This window comes from Nicotiana tabacum, chromosome 2 (assembly GCF_000715075.1).
Source record: "Nicotiana tabacum cultivar K326 chromosome 2, ASM71507v2, whole genome shotgun sequence".
NCBI classification, from domain to species: Eukaryota; Viridiplantae; Streptophyta; class Magnoliopsida; order Solanales; family Solanaceae; genus Nicotiana; species Nicotiana tabacum.
The window spans coordinates 3,236,022-3,251,592 of NC_134081.1; positions in this window are offsets into that span (position 1 = coordinate 3,236,022).

The window sequence follows — 15,571 nt, forward strand, 5'->3', positions numbered from 1 at the left end:
GCCGGACTACTGTTCCACCGGCAGAGAAACCGGGAAAATTTTCCGGAGCCAACTTCAAATGATGGCATCAAAGGGTGTTCTTCTGGCTTGCCACACTTGGTATGTAGAAATTCACTAGTGAAGAACCTCCAGTGCCTGTTGCGGACATGCCAAACAACGAGAAATTCATGATTGTTGAGGCGTGGAAGCAGGTAGATTTTCTTTGCAAAGGCTATATCTTAAGCGCTTTAGAGGATGACTTGTACAATGTGTACAGTGCGATGAATACTTCGAAAGAATTATGGGACGCACTTTAGAAGAAGTACAAGACTGAAGATGCATGCTTGAAGAAGTTCGTGGTTGCCAAGTTTCTAGACTATAAAATGATAGACAGAAAAACTGTTGGAACCCAAGTTCAGGAGCTTCAACTTATTTTTCATGACCTTATTGCTGAAGGTATGGTCGTGAATGAAGCATTTCAAGTGGCTACAATGATTGAAAAATTGTCTCCTTCGTGGAGAGATTTCAAGAACTATCTTAAGCACAAGCGCAAGGAAATGAAGTTGGAAGATCTTATGATTCGTCTCAAGATTGAGGAAGACAACAAAACAGCTGAGAAGAAGTCTCGTGGAAATTCAATGATCATGGGAGTTAATATCGTTGAGGAGACTGCTCCAAAAAGTAAGAAGAGAAAGAGGTCTTCTGGACAGACTAAGGAGCAGAACAAAAAAAAATTCAAGGGCAGCTGCTACAATTGTGGAAAAACCGGTCACAAAGCCCTTGATTGTCATCTCCCGAAAAAGTATAAGAAGAAGGGACAGGCCAACATAGTGGGAAGAATGATGACATTGATGATCTGTGTGCAATGCTTTCGGAATGCAACCTAGTTGGAAATCCGAAGGAGTGGTGGATTGACTCTGGAGCCACTCGACATGTTTGTGCTGTCAAGGAAGCATTTGCAACTTACTCTACTGATGGTCCCGAAGAAGAGCTTTCCATGGGAAATACTGCAACATCCAAGATTGAAGGTTATGGGAATATATTCCTGAAGATGACTTCCGGCAAGGTGTTAACGCTCAACAACGTTCTTCATGTTCCTACTATTATGAAAAATTTAGTTTCTACTTCTTTACTTGTTAAGAATGGATTCAAATATGTATTTGTTTCTGATAAAGTTGTTGTAAGAAAGAATGAAATGTATGTTGAAAAGGGCTACCTCACAGAGGGCCTCTTCAAATTAAATGTAATGGTTGTTGACAGTATGAATAAAATTTCAGCTTCTTCTTATTTATTGGAGTCAAATGATTTATGGCATATTCTTTTAGGACATGTCAATTACAAAACCTTGCAGAAGTTAATTAATTTAGAAGTATTGCCTAAATTCGAGTGTAATAAATCAAAATGTCAAATATGTATTGAGTCTAAGTTTGTAAAACATCCTTATAAGTCTATTAAAAGGAATTCAAATCCTTTAGACTTAATTCATACTGACATTTGTGATATGAAGTCGACACCACCTCGAGGTGGAAAAAAGTATTTTATTACATTTATTGACGATTGCACTCGATATTGTTATGTTTATTTGCTTAATAGTAAGGATGAAGCAATTGAAGCATTTAAGTAATACAAGAATGAAGTGGAGAATCAATTGAATAAAAAGATCAAAATGATTAGAAGTGATAGGGGTGGAGAATATGAATCTCCGTTTGCAGAAATATGTTCGGAATATGGAATTATCCATCAAACTACTGCACCTTACATACCTCAATCCAATGGAATTGCGGAAAGGAAAAATCGAACATTAAAGGAAATGATGAATTCTTTATTAGTAAGTTCCGGATTACCGCAGAGTTTGTGGGGCGAAGCTGTCCTTACAGTTAACCGAATACTCAACAGAGTACCCCACAGCAAAACGCAATCTATTCCATATGAAAAATGGAAAGGAAGAAAATCCAAAAGTGTGGGGGTGTCTAGCAAAGTTACAAGTTCTTTTTACCTAAAAGGGTTAAAATCGGACCAAAAACTATTGATTGCATTTTCATTGGATATGCTACAAACAGTAAGGCATGTCGGTTTTTGGTTCATAAATCCGATAATCTCAAAATTCACGTTAATACGGTAATGGAATCAGATAATGCTGAATTCTTTGAAACCATCTATCCGTATAAAACTGAATGTGAGTCGTTAAGTGGAAGACCTAAACAACCTCGGGAAGAACTAAAGGAAAATACTCCAAGTATAGAAGATCCAAGGCGTAGCAAACGTCAAAGAACATCTACTTCCTTTGGACCAGATTTTGTAACATTCTTACTTGAAAATGAGCCTCAAACTTTTAAAGCAGCTATGTCATCTTCTGATTCAGCGTTTTGGAAAAAGGCAGTCAATAGTGAGATTCAATAAATTTTGGATAACCATACATAGGAATTGGTAGATCTTCCTCTGGGAAATAAGCCTTTAGGTTCGAAATGGATCTTTAAACGGAAAGTGAAAGCTGATGGAACTATTGACAAATATAAGGCAAGACTTGTTGTCAAAGGTTATAGACAAAAGGAAGGCCTTGATTACTTTGACACTTACTCGCCAGTAACAAGAATAACATCTATTAGGGTGTTAGTGGCACTAGCGGCCGTGTATGATCTTGAAATCCATCAAATGGATGTTAAAATAACTTTCTTAAATGGAGAATTAGAGGAAGAGATTTACATGGAACAACCTCAGGGTTTTGTGGTTCCTCGTAAAGAAAAGAAAGTGTGAAAACTTGTTAAGTCACTTTATGGACTTAAACAAACACCCAAACAATGGCATGCCAAATTTGACCAAACAATGTTGGCAAGCGGGTTTAAAATCAACGAGTGCGACAAATGTGTTTACATTAAAAACACTCCAGGTATGACATGTTGATAATGAGCAAAAATATGGCAGATATAAATGCTACTAAGCCCATGTTGGCTAGCAAATTTGATATGAAAGACTTAGGAGTTGCTGATGTGATCTTAGGAATTAGAATTCACAAGACTCCACAAAGTCTAGCATTATCACAGTCTCACTACATTGAAAAGGTACTTGACAAGTTCAAGTATTTGGATTTCAAAGTTGCCAAGACTCCAATTGACGTGAGTTATGCACTTTAAAAGAATGAAGGTGAAAGTGACTCACAACTGGACTATGCAAGAGTATTGGAAAGTTTGATGTATATCATGAATTGTACGCGACCAGATATAGCATGTGCTATTAGTAAACTGAGTCGGTTTACAAGTAATCCCAATCACATACATAGGATGGCAATGAAACGAGTTTTGGGGTATCTCAAACATACCCAAAATTACGCTTTGCATTATAACAAATATCCCTCCGTGATCGAGGGATATAGTGATGCAAATTGGATCACTGGATCATCTGAAGTTAAATTCACGAGTGGATATGTTTTCACAATTTGGGGTGGAGCAGTGTCTTGGAAATCATCCAAACAAACGTGCATCGCCCGTTCTACAATGGAATCTGAATTCATAGCTTTAGATAAGGCCGGTGAATAAACTGAATGGCTCCGGAACTTCTTGGAAGATATTCCATTTTGGCCCAAACCTTTGGCACCTATTTGTATACATTGTGATAGTCAAGCGGCAATAGACAGGGTAGGGAGCGTTATGTATAACGAAAAATCTCGTCATATACGACGGAGACACAATACCGTTAGACAACTACTCTCTAGTTGTGTTATCATAATTGACTACATAAAGTCAAGAGATAACGTGTCGGATCCACTTACAAAAGGCCTATCTAGAGAGGCAGTAGAAAGATCATCAAAGGGAATGGCGGTAACTCTACCTAGCAGACTGGAGATCCCACGAGCTAGGTTCAAAGAGATCAAACAAAGTTATGAATGACGGTTCAACATTGTCAAATAACTCAATCCATTCTCGTGGTGAAGACAATGTTCAAAAATCGAGGTAAAGCATTAAGGCTTTTTGATGAGTCAACAAAGCTTTAAGGTTTTTTAATGATTTGCTAAGTCTAGCAGGATATGACCAGATAGTGTGTCTATAGGATTACACGTTTAGAAATAACCTATGTGAGTGTGAAGTGTAAGCCGCTTCAAGGGGAATGAAAGTAAAGGCCTATTCTCTAAGCACTCATAAAACCAGGCGGTGTTCATGGCTGAAACGAACACAACCGTGAGAACCATAGATGGTTAAGGATTGATTGTGTGACTTATGTTGTCTAGGTATACAACAAAGCTCGACGGTTCAAAGATATCAAATCTACCGATTGACTGAGTATATCCGATATAAGTTCACTACGGAAAGTTCAAAGGGAAACCTACTTATCCAGATGCAATTAATTCTTTCATGTAAAACACACACGCGTCCGTGCATTCCTTTATTTTATAGCCATTCCCCATTCATGTGGGGGATTGTTGGGATTTTAAGCTTGTGTAGCTTAAAGAGGGTGAATGAGAAATGGAGAAAAAATGAAATATTTGAGTTTCCCTCCTTGGCAAAGGGACATTGTCCCATATTGGAGGAAGAAAAGGCTTTTGATGGGTATATATATAATTGATCTTCTTCTAGCTCTTAAAGAATTAAGAAAAAGGCAAGTCTCGCGCCGTCATCGTCGTCGCTCGCTCGGCTCGGCCGGGCTTCGGCTTCGGATTTGGATTTGGTCAAAGATCGATTGATTGATTAATCTTTTTGGATAAAATTCCTTTCAATTATTTAATTAATTAATTAAATAATTAACGAAAAATCCAATCCGGAATAACCCATGACCCGCGACCCGGTCCGGTCAGGCCCGTTTTCTTTCCCGGATTATTTTAAATCTGTTTTCCAGCAATATTTCAAATAACCTGCTCCAACAGCCATGGCTATTTCTGAAAGGTTGCAAACCTTTTCAGAAACAATGCTAGCAACTCTACAAATATACTTTGAATCCCAGAATCTTTCCTTACAAAATTTTCTGATCTTCTTCTTCTTCTTCTGCACAAAAATTCCAGTGTGTTTTACAGCCTTCGAGTGGCTCGTTGTTCACCGGCATTTTTGGTACCAACACTCCGGTGAGTTAAATCGTTCTATCCTGGGAGGATATATTTCAGCACCTCGGGTACTTGAGGGGAATAATTTTCTTAAGGACACACTGTGTATTCGGTGGGCTCGATTTATTCCTATACTGTTTTTTCAAATTTTATTTCGTTAAACAAGTATTACTAACTTTCTGTTTTGTTTATATATTTCAGAAAGTTTAATGGTTTAATTGTTTATTACAATAATACAGATTTATAACACCAACTCCAAAACACTCTCCGTTTTGCTAATATTATTATTAATCTTTAATACTCCCTCCATTTCAAGGAAGACTTGTATTTCTGAATACAAGAAACCGGTTTTGAAAATTTAGCTATGATTTTTAATTTAAGACCATCGCGACATGAGCATCTTACCACACTGATAAGTGCGTTGGGTCATTTCTATACTGACGTTGATAAAAGATATTTGTGTTTAATGGTTTGGACTTCTTTTTCGGCTTAGAAGATATACTGAAGATATCTGGGTTGCCTATAGATATTAAACCAGTTATTGGACAAGATGGAAGAGATGAAGAGTTTGCTGAAAAATATTTAGGAGTGACAAGAGAAGAATATGTAGGAGTAACAAGCGGCAAAGATATAGACTTAAAAACTGGAGGGATTTGTCTTAGGTCCCTTGGGAGAAAATATGGGAACTCTAATTGTCTGAATAGTCAATATATCAGAGCGTATGTACTGTACATAATAGGTTCCGTAATAGCTCCTAGAACCAACTTTGCCGTTCCTGGATATTTTTTGGCTCTCTTGGAAGATGTTGATAAAATTAAAGACTATGCATGGGGAGCAGCCTTTTTTTTATGGTAATGACAATACAATTAACTAGTGTTCTTGTTCTCTTCTTAAATGATTTTGAATTAAATCTTTTCTTCTATGTGTTCTCCTAGATATTTATATTGGAGCACATTCCAAAAGTTGTTAGAAAGCTCAATATAGACAATAATGAGATGCCATCTGCAACGTTTCCCTTGGTGCTAAGATGGTTAGATCGAGTGAGAAAACTGAACAAGAATCACACCTCCAGTCCATCTGTTTCTGAACTGCTTCAATTGTTTGGTCAATTAACGTATGATGAAGCAAGTTATTTGCCTTGACTAAATTGGTATGCATTTAAAATCAGTATTAGTTATTATGGTTGATTCCATGCAGCTGCTGAGCTGCATGTGTCTTACTATGGTCTTCATTGTGATTTTGCTAGGTTTATGGCTCTATGCAGTAAAGTCTTAGTTTTAGGTATAGATTTCAGGTATTACTATATGTATGGATACCTTTTAGTAGCTTGCATCTGCATTAAGATAGTTGCCGGATGGGAAAGTTTCGTCAGATGGGCAAACGTGATACTATCTTCGTTGTACCTATCTTGTTTCGCTCAGATAAAGGAAACACTACTAGAATAATGGCAAAACCCGGAATACCGACCGAAATCGGTCGAAAAATAAGTAAATTGATCGCAAAAGTCAAAAAAAAAATATTTCTGGCAACGAGAATGACTCCTCCAGGCTGTCTGTGTCTCGACTGCGTCAATTGTTTGGTCAGTTAACGCATGATGAAGTAAATTATCTATCTCACCCAGTTATTTGCCTTGGCTAAATAGGTAGGCATTTAAAACAGTAAGTTATTATTGTTGATTCCATGGATCTGCGTGTATCTTACTATAGTCCTCTGATTATGATTTTCATAGGTCTATTCAGTAAAATATTAGATTTAATTAGGTAGTTTTTGAATTCAGGTATTACTATATATATGAAGAACATTTGAAGTAGTTTGCATCTGCATTAAGATAATTGCTGGTAGAGGCTTGCACCTGCTACATCACTGTTTTTGCTCTGAATGCAACTATGTGTTTTTGCTCGGTATTTCAGATTTCTTGGAGGTCTTTATGATGTGTTGTATCCTGTTATGTTCAGATATACCATGTTAGCATAGGGTGTATATAATATGAAGTGATATTTGCATGTTTTTGTTACATGTAAGTAATTGAACATTTGGTAAAATTGGCTCAATAATGGGGTTCAGTTTATGTTAAAAAATATTATTTTTTGTCTGTATATATGAAGTTTGCTTCCCTTTTTGAGATTTGATCTTCTGTCTTGGATGTTTGATTGTCATATGTCCCTTAGATTTATCTATGAAGTAATTCACACTTAGTTAAAACATATAGTCAGTCCATCCCCCGTAGCTGAAATTGCAGAGACTTTCACTTCTCATTCTTTATGGCAGTGGCGTGGGGCCAGCTTCGCACCTCGGCTATTTACGAGGTTACCCACCTCCCACCCAATACCAACCGAATTTTATAATTTAGGGTGCCCAGCAACGGGTTTCTTCTCCATTTTTCTCTGTTCTCTTTCTCTCATTCTTTCTTCCACATCCGCCAACCCTTCCCAAATTCAACCCAAATCCACTCATCACTCCCTTCTCACCCAAAATCAACCCCTCCCCCCAACTTCGTCTCTCCCTGTTCTCCGTTGGTCCCACCTCTGCCGCCCCACCACTGCTCCTCCGCCCAATGCCGCGCCACCACTGTCGCGCCACTTTCAAAATCATACCCCTCTCCTCTCTTTGAAGGTTAGTTATATATACTTATTAATTTTAGTTATTTAAATTCTTTCAATTGTATAAACTAGGGTTTACAATTTGGGATTTTGAGATTGTTTCAATTGATTATAATTCTTTAGATTTAAGTTTTACTCTAATTGATTTTGTTTATGTTATCATGTAAGGTACTTGCTTAATTATCTAATTTTTATATTTTTTAAATTTTATTGCTCATGATTTAGGGCTTATCAAACTATGATTTATGGCATATTAAATTATAATTTAGAGTTTATTAATTATGATTAATAGTAAGTGAGTTAGTCTAATTGAATGGCTTAACTAATTAAATATTCTAGCGAGTCTAATTATGTTTAATGGTAGGGTTAGAATAATATTGTATTCAAATTAATATGCACTCAAATTATTTAAATGTTGTACTTTGTAACTAAAGTTTATTATGTAACTTAATTCTATAAATTAATTTGAATTATGATTAATATAACATGTAATGTATTTGTTCTTTATGTAGATGGAATATCGTAGTTGGATGTATAATAGGAATTATCTTAATCGTCGGTTTTTTAGGGAGGAATTTATAGAAGGGGTTAAGAAATTTATTAGGCATGCAATGTCACTTGAACCGTTTCGGATTGGAGGGATGATTGGGTGTCCTTGTACGAAGTGCAAGTGTTTGAATTTTGGGGGTTTGGAGGATGTTACGACACATCTTTATAGAAAGGGGTTTATAGATAATTATTTTGTGTGGACTAGTCATGGAAAGGTTGATGGTACTGATGGTGTATTTCATAATGTAGTTGTTGGTGAAAATAGTAGGTCGGTGGAGAATAGCATTCAACATCCCCCACATGATCCTGCGTATAGTTACATGGGTCTATCGAGTCAGCAGTCACAGGGCCATGTGGTGATACGCTCGTCATCTGCTCCATTTTCTTCATCACCAGCTTGATCATATCCATCTAGATTTCAGCCAGCCGGATCGCAGCAGGGGTCTAGATCATTGCAGAGGTGTGGATCGCAGCCATCTTCATCAGCGACATTGTCTCCCTCTCCACGGAGTTCGTCTCCTAGCATTTCTAGATTTCGCCTTCGGGATAGTAGCGCTGAGCCAGATGGCCCCCTTCTACGCACGCTTCAGATTCATCGGAGGATAATGATCCAGAGGAAGTGCGGTATGATCGTTATCATAGGATGATCATCAGGCCTGAGGGCAATGGGTAAGATTTATTTATTACTTCTTTAGTTTTGCTAAATTATAATAGCTACTCTTGTTTATTTAATGTAATTGCATGTTGCATGTTCATACCTAATCATCGAACTAAAAAGATAATCACTGAAGCTCTTGGCCGGTTGTATGATGCACCCTATGCGACTTGGAGTGAATTTCCACCGGAGCTCGTGGAGCAAATTTTCAACCAATTTAAGGTTTTAATACAATTCTTATCTATTTAAGCATTATATTAATAATATTTTTATCTAACGTTACACACTTCATTTGCAAACTAAGTGTGCCTAGGAGGACTGGTATAACAGTGAAATTCTTGCAAATTTTGTGTTCAAATACCGTACGAGACAATCTGATTCCTTCAGCTCTTCTCAAAGAAGAGCAAGAAGCCTTCATGGGTTCTACCGCATATATGGGGGGATCTGCTGAGGCAGTGGACCACCGAGAAATTCAAGAAGAGGAGTGAACAGGGAAAGAAGGCTCGAGCATCTGAGAAGGGTGGCTCCTTGCATTGTGTGGGTGCAAGAAGCATGGGGACTGCGAGAAGACTACTGGTAATTCCTTAAAATATTTACATCTATTTTTATCGAACTATATTTATATATTTTAATTTAGTTAATATGTTTTATTATATTTGTAGGAAAAGAAATATGGGAGGAAGATGACTCATGATGAGTTCTTCATGGAGACTCACATCCGGAAGAAGAAGGCACCGACAGATCCAAGTAGATAGGTCGAGGACCGGGCGGAGACTACATATGTAAGTTTCACAACTACTATAACTTGAAATTAATGTTTATAATATTATATAGTTAATAATTTTCTATCTTCTAAATAAAGGGTCGCTACAAGACTAATGTGGAGGAGTACACTCAGAACTTGCCACTGAATGAGGAAGGCGAGCGACCACCCATTTCAGACGAAGAAGCGCAGAAGATATGGTTGGATGTTGTCGGTGGTCCTAAAAAGGGATAGCATACGGTCTTCTAGCGAGATCATTTCGGCGCTACAGGGCTGGATTGCAAGGTATAGGGACTTCCGCCCAGGGCGAGGCAATTGATAGGTCGACTCTCTCGTGTATGGAGAAGAAGATTGCAAAGCACAACAGAGCTTGAAAAGACAAAGGCTTGAGAACAAAAGAGAGATAAATAATTTGATACCCTTCAAGTTTAGCTAGAAAAGAGGGACCAACAATTTAATATTCTTCAAGGTCATCTAGCCAATCTTCTTGCTAGTGGTGCTTTCCCCATTCCCCGGTCTCGTGAGCCTTCCCCAGATGCTAAACATTCGAACCATGCCGACGATGAATGCTATAGTAGTGGAGATGAAGATGATGTAGTATAAAACACTCATTAAATAATGTTTGAACTTTTAACTTGTGAAACGTTTTGCTATTGGGTATGATGTTTTGTTAATATAGTTTAGTGGAGATGGAGATGGTGATAATGTGTTGTTAATATAGTTTTGATAGTTGTTATTGTTGTTGTTATTGGTTGAATGACATCAATGTAATGCTGTCATTATAGGTAATTAGTTGTTGGCAGGTGGTGCAACTATAAAACAGCTGTATTCTGCCAAAACATTACCCAGAAAATCGAGCGCCTTCGGTCGGAAATATTCATCTGATTTGCCAGAAAATCAAATTTACCGACCGACTTTGGTCGGAATTTTGGATTTTAAATTTTAATTATTTAAATAATACTGACCGATTTCAGTCGGAATTAACAATTTTAAATAAAAATGAATAATTATATATTTTAAAGATAACGACTGATTTCGGTCGGAATTGAATAATTTTTAAAAATAATGAATAATTAAAATTCCGACCGAATATTTTTAAAATAATTAAAAACTATTTTCAATAATACCGACCAAATTCTGTTGGTAACTTTATTTTGTGTCATACAACTTGGTCAAAGTGCATTGACAGTTACCGTCCGACTTCGATCGGAAAATATCGATCGTTTGCGGCCACTCTCCGTTTGCGACTATTGTTTTATCGACTAATTGAAATCGGTCGGAAATCGGTCGATTTTTGATGGATTCCGACCGATTTTGGACGGTTTTTGTAGACACTTTTTGGCAGCTTTTTACTTTAGTAGTGAAAAGTGAGTTTACAAACAGTTTAGGAAAAAATCTGTGAGATAAAGTCTACAAGCTCGCTTAGACAAATAGTTCAATCTATTTTTCCCCGGCGCAAATAGGTTGAAATAAACGTAGAAAGGGACTTGGGACATCTAAGTATCATTGGAACTTGTCTGACCAAAAAATGTAACTTCCGATTAAACTATTTAATTTATGTAATAATGAGTTAAATCTAGTTAAGAATAATAACTCTAGATGTTAATCTCGAAAACATGCAGGAGATGAGGGCAAATCCTATAAATGATGGATGACAATAAGTGCAAAATACTCTTTAAGCATGAACATTAATGGAGATATAACTAACAATAAATGACAATAAATGACATTTAACCATATAAGGAGAATGATTCACCCAATAATGGATGGATTGGGCAAATACTTCTCATGACAATATGAGTGACAGAAAGGTCCAAGATTCGTGCTTTAGAACTATGAGTAGTCATGTTCAAATTCTAAGAGAAACAAAATATAGTTATTGTTTCTTTCATCTGTCCAATTAGCATTAATGAAGATAGTTATCCGATACAAAAAAATTGTGTAATTAATCCGTATGTGCGCAAAACATCATAATATCAACAATAAAAACATTTTTAATAAATAATGTACTACATTTCCTCAACTGACATGCATGTACGAATGAATACATAAAAAGGAACATTTTTATCATGAAGCTTCTCTCAGAAGCCTTCATTTCCTTGTACATTTTTATCAACAAAAACCTTGTGTGTTTTTTTTGTTTTTTTTTTTTTTTTTTTGCAAGTAATAATGTGAAGGCAATTCCCCTCTATCTTTAACGTTTCTTCTGAGCTTCTAGGTTCAATCAATTTTCTTTTTAGGTTAATTTGCTCGTACTTTTACTGTGTGAGTTTGTCAATTAATTTCTCTTTCATTTTCTTCTTCTTAATCTGCTGCATCTTTTTTGACTTTGGGAGATTGGTGGTGTGCATTTGGAATGTTTTCGCTTTACCTAGATTAGATACACATCATTTTCTTAAGAGAGTCGAGTTTTCTCAAAGCCAAGTTTGTTAACAGCTATAGTACTACATAATAGTGAAACAAAAATCTTTTTTGTTTTTGTTGTGTGTGTTTAGATTTGCAAAAAGATGTCCACTCCACCTCTTCTAGAAATGATGAGAATGTGTTAATGAAAACACCCACTCTTTATGTTGTTAGCTTTGAAAGAAAATTCTGTTTTATCTCTGATTTTTATGAAAGATTTCATTTTTTCATCAAGTGTCATCTTAGTAGTTAATAATGGTAATAAGAAGTTGACGAATTAGTTATTTTGGTTACTTATATCAAAATTTACCAGCAAAGCACCAGAAAATACATTTTATTGAAAGATTTTAACTTCTGTGCACTGACACTATATAAGTTAACTCAGATCGGAAGCCTGATATGGTAACTTGGAAAATAGAATAGTAATTGTTAGAATCGGAAACCTGGGTAGTGCGAAATTTTGCCAAACAACGGTATAATGACAATAACAAAGACAATGGAAGTTGATAATAACGGCAATTAAAGAATATAAAGAAAACACAAATTTAACGTGGTTCGGTCAAGGTGACCTACGTCCACAAGCGGAGAGGAGCAATTTTACTATACCAATAAGAATACAAAATTAGAGTAAATACTCTAATTAATCCCAAATACCCCAAGAGAATAACCTCACAAGATCACTCCAAAAAAAGGGTTCACACAAGTGTTTCCCAACACTCACTCTCTTACAAAATACTCTATAATGAAATAAATGAGGAGAAAGAAAGACAAGAGTGAAAAGCTCTTGAATTGGTGTATTTTCAAATGAGGAGAAACTCATCTATTTATAGCAAGAAATCCTTGGCCTAATAATGGATATTATGTCATGGCAAATGTCATGATCTACAAATTTGTTATAATGGATATTATGTCATGGCAAATGTCATGAACCACAAATTTGTTATAATGGATATTATGTCATGGCAAATGTCATGAAAATTTGGCCATATTACAAATCTCCACCTTGGCCTAATTTCGGCTTATATATAGTAAATTTGCTCCACCTTCTCCGCAAAAACCCCCCAATGGGCAAAATCATTCTTCATAAATGCCAATCAAGTTCATGCAAAGCTTGAACTTGGACACCGGAAGAGGTTTTGTGAATATGTCAGCAGGATTATCTCTAGTGTTGATCTTCTGAATAGAGACTTTTCTTTTAGCAGTAGTTTCTCGGATGAAATAATACTTTATATCAATGTGCTTCGTCCTCTCATGATACATTTGATCTTTAGTCAAGTGAATGGCACTTTGACTATCACAGAAAATGGTAATATCATCTTGGTGTAAACTGAGTTCCGCAAAAAGACCCTTCAACTATAAAGCTTCTTTGATCGCCTCGGTCACTGCCATATATTCTGCTTCGGTAGTAGATAAAGCTACTACATGTTGTAATGTAGCTTTCCAACTAATAGCGCAACCACCGATGCAAAATACATAGCATGTCAGTGATCTTCTTTTGTCAAGATCACCTGCATAATCTGAGTCTATAAAACCAACCAAAGTCTTAGTATTTCTCCCAAACTCCAAACATGTGTTTGAAGTACCTCACAAGTATCTGAGAATCCATTTCACAACATGCCAATTTGCTTTACCAGGGCAAGCCATATACCGGCTTACCACGCTCACTGCTTGTAAAATATCTGGACGTGTACAAACTATTGCATACATAATACTGCCGACTGCACTGGAATAAGGAACCTGTGACATGTACCTCTCTTCTTCCTCTGACTGTGGGGAATGAGCAGCTAATAACTTAAAATGAGCAGCAAGAGGGGTACTAACTGGTTTAGCATCTTTTATGCCAAACTTCTCCAAGACTTTCTCCAAGTACTTCTTCTGGGTCAGAAATAACCTATTGGCCTTTCGATCTCTTTTGATCTCCATGCCAATGATTTTCTTAGCTGCTCCCAAATCTTTCATCTTAAATTCACTTTTCACCTGACTTTTCAAATTGTGAATTTTTGTTAAATCCTTAACAGTAATGAGAATGTCATCAACATATAATAATAGGTACACAAATGAACCATCATTTAACTTCCGAAAGTAAACACAACTATTATATATGCTCCTCGAATAACCATGACCCAACATAAAGGAATCAAACCTTTTATACCATTGTCTTGGAGACTGCTTTAATCCGTACAAGGATTTCTTCAACAAGCAAACATGATCTTCTTTTCCTTCAATTTCAAATCCTTCGGGTTGATGTATGTATATTTGTTCCTCAAGTTTCCCATGTAAGAAAGTTGTCTTAACATCAAGTTGTTCTAATTCCAAATCATACATGGCAACGAAGACAAGCAAGACACGAATAGAGCTATGTTTAACAACAGGTGAGAATATATCATTAAAATCAACTCCTTGTACTTGACTATAGCCTTTTGCAACTAATCGTGCCTTATACCTCGCATCTTCAACCCCCGGAATGCCATCCTTTTTTTTGAAGAGCCATTTGCAACCAACAATTTTTTTTTCTGATGGCGGCTTCACAAGAGACCAAGTACCATTCTTGTGAAGAGACTCAATTTCTTCATTCATTGCAATCAGCCACTTGGCTGAGTCAGCACCAGAAACTGCTTCTGAATATTTTGATTGTTCTCCAATTTCTTCAGTTTCCTGTGCAACTGAAAAAGTAAATACAACATAATCTCCAAACCTTAATGGTTGTTTACCTTCTCTTCTTGGTCTATGTTTAGCTATAGAATAATCCTCTTCTTCTAGTTCAACTTCAGAAGTCTCAACTTCAGGAAGTTCAGCTTCTGTCTCAACTTCAGGAGTTTTAACTGTATTTTGCTCCAAAGTTAATGAGCTTGGCTCAGAAGGAATGCCAATCTCAATCTCCACCTGGTTTTGTGTACTCTTTCCTTTATCTGTATTACAAGAACTAGAAGACTCTTTTCTAGAATGTAACATAGAGGATTCATCAAAGGTTACATCTCTGCTAATTATAAATTTTGGTAACGTGGGATCAGGATGCCATAGTTGGTATCCTTTCACCCCAGATGTATACCCAAGAAAAATGAACTTTTTAGCCCTTGGCTCTAATTTTCCATCATTTACATACATGTATGCAGGGCAACCAAATATCTTTAAATCAGAATAATTAGCAGTAGTACCTTACCACATTTCCTCTAGAGTCTTAAAGTTCAAAGGTGCAGAACGAGCTCGGTTGACAATATAACAAGCTGTAGAGATAGCTTCTGCCCAAAAGGCATTTGTCAACCCAGCATTTGAAATCATGCAACGAGCCCTTCCAAAAGAGTTCTATTCATCCTTTCTGCCACACCATTTTGCTGAGGTGTCATTCTCACAGTACGATGTCGAGCAATTCCTTCATTTTTGCAAAATTCGTTGAATTCATCATTACAAAATTCTAAGCCATTATCTGTTCTAAACCGCTTAACCTGTTTTCCTGTTTTCTTCTCAATCAAAACTTTCCATTGTTTGAAATTTAAGAAAACATCACTTTTATTTTTCAGGAAATAAACCCAAACTTTTCTTGAATAATCATCAATGAAAGTTAACATATACCTGGCACCACCTTTTGATGGGGT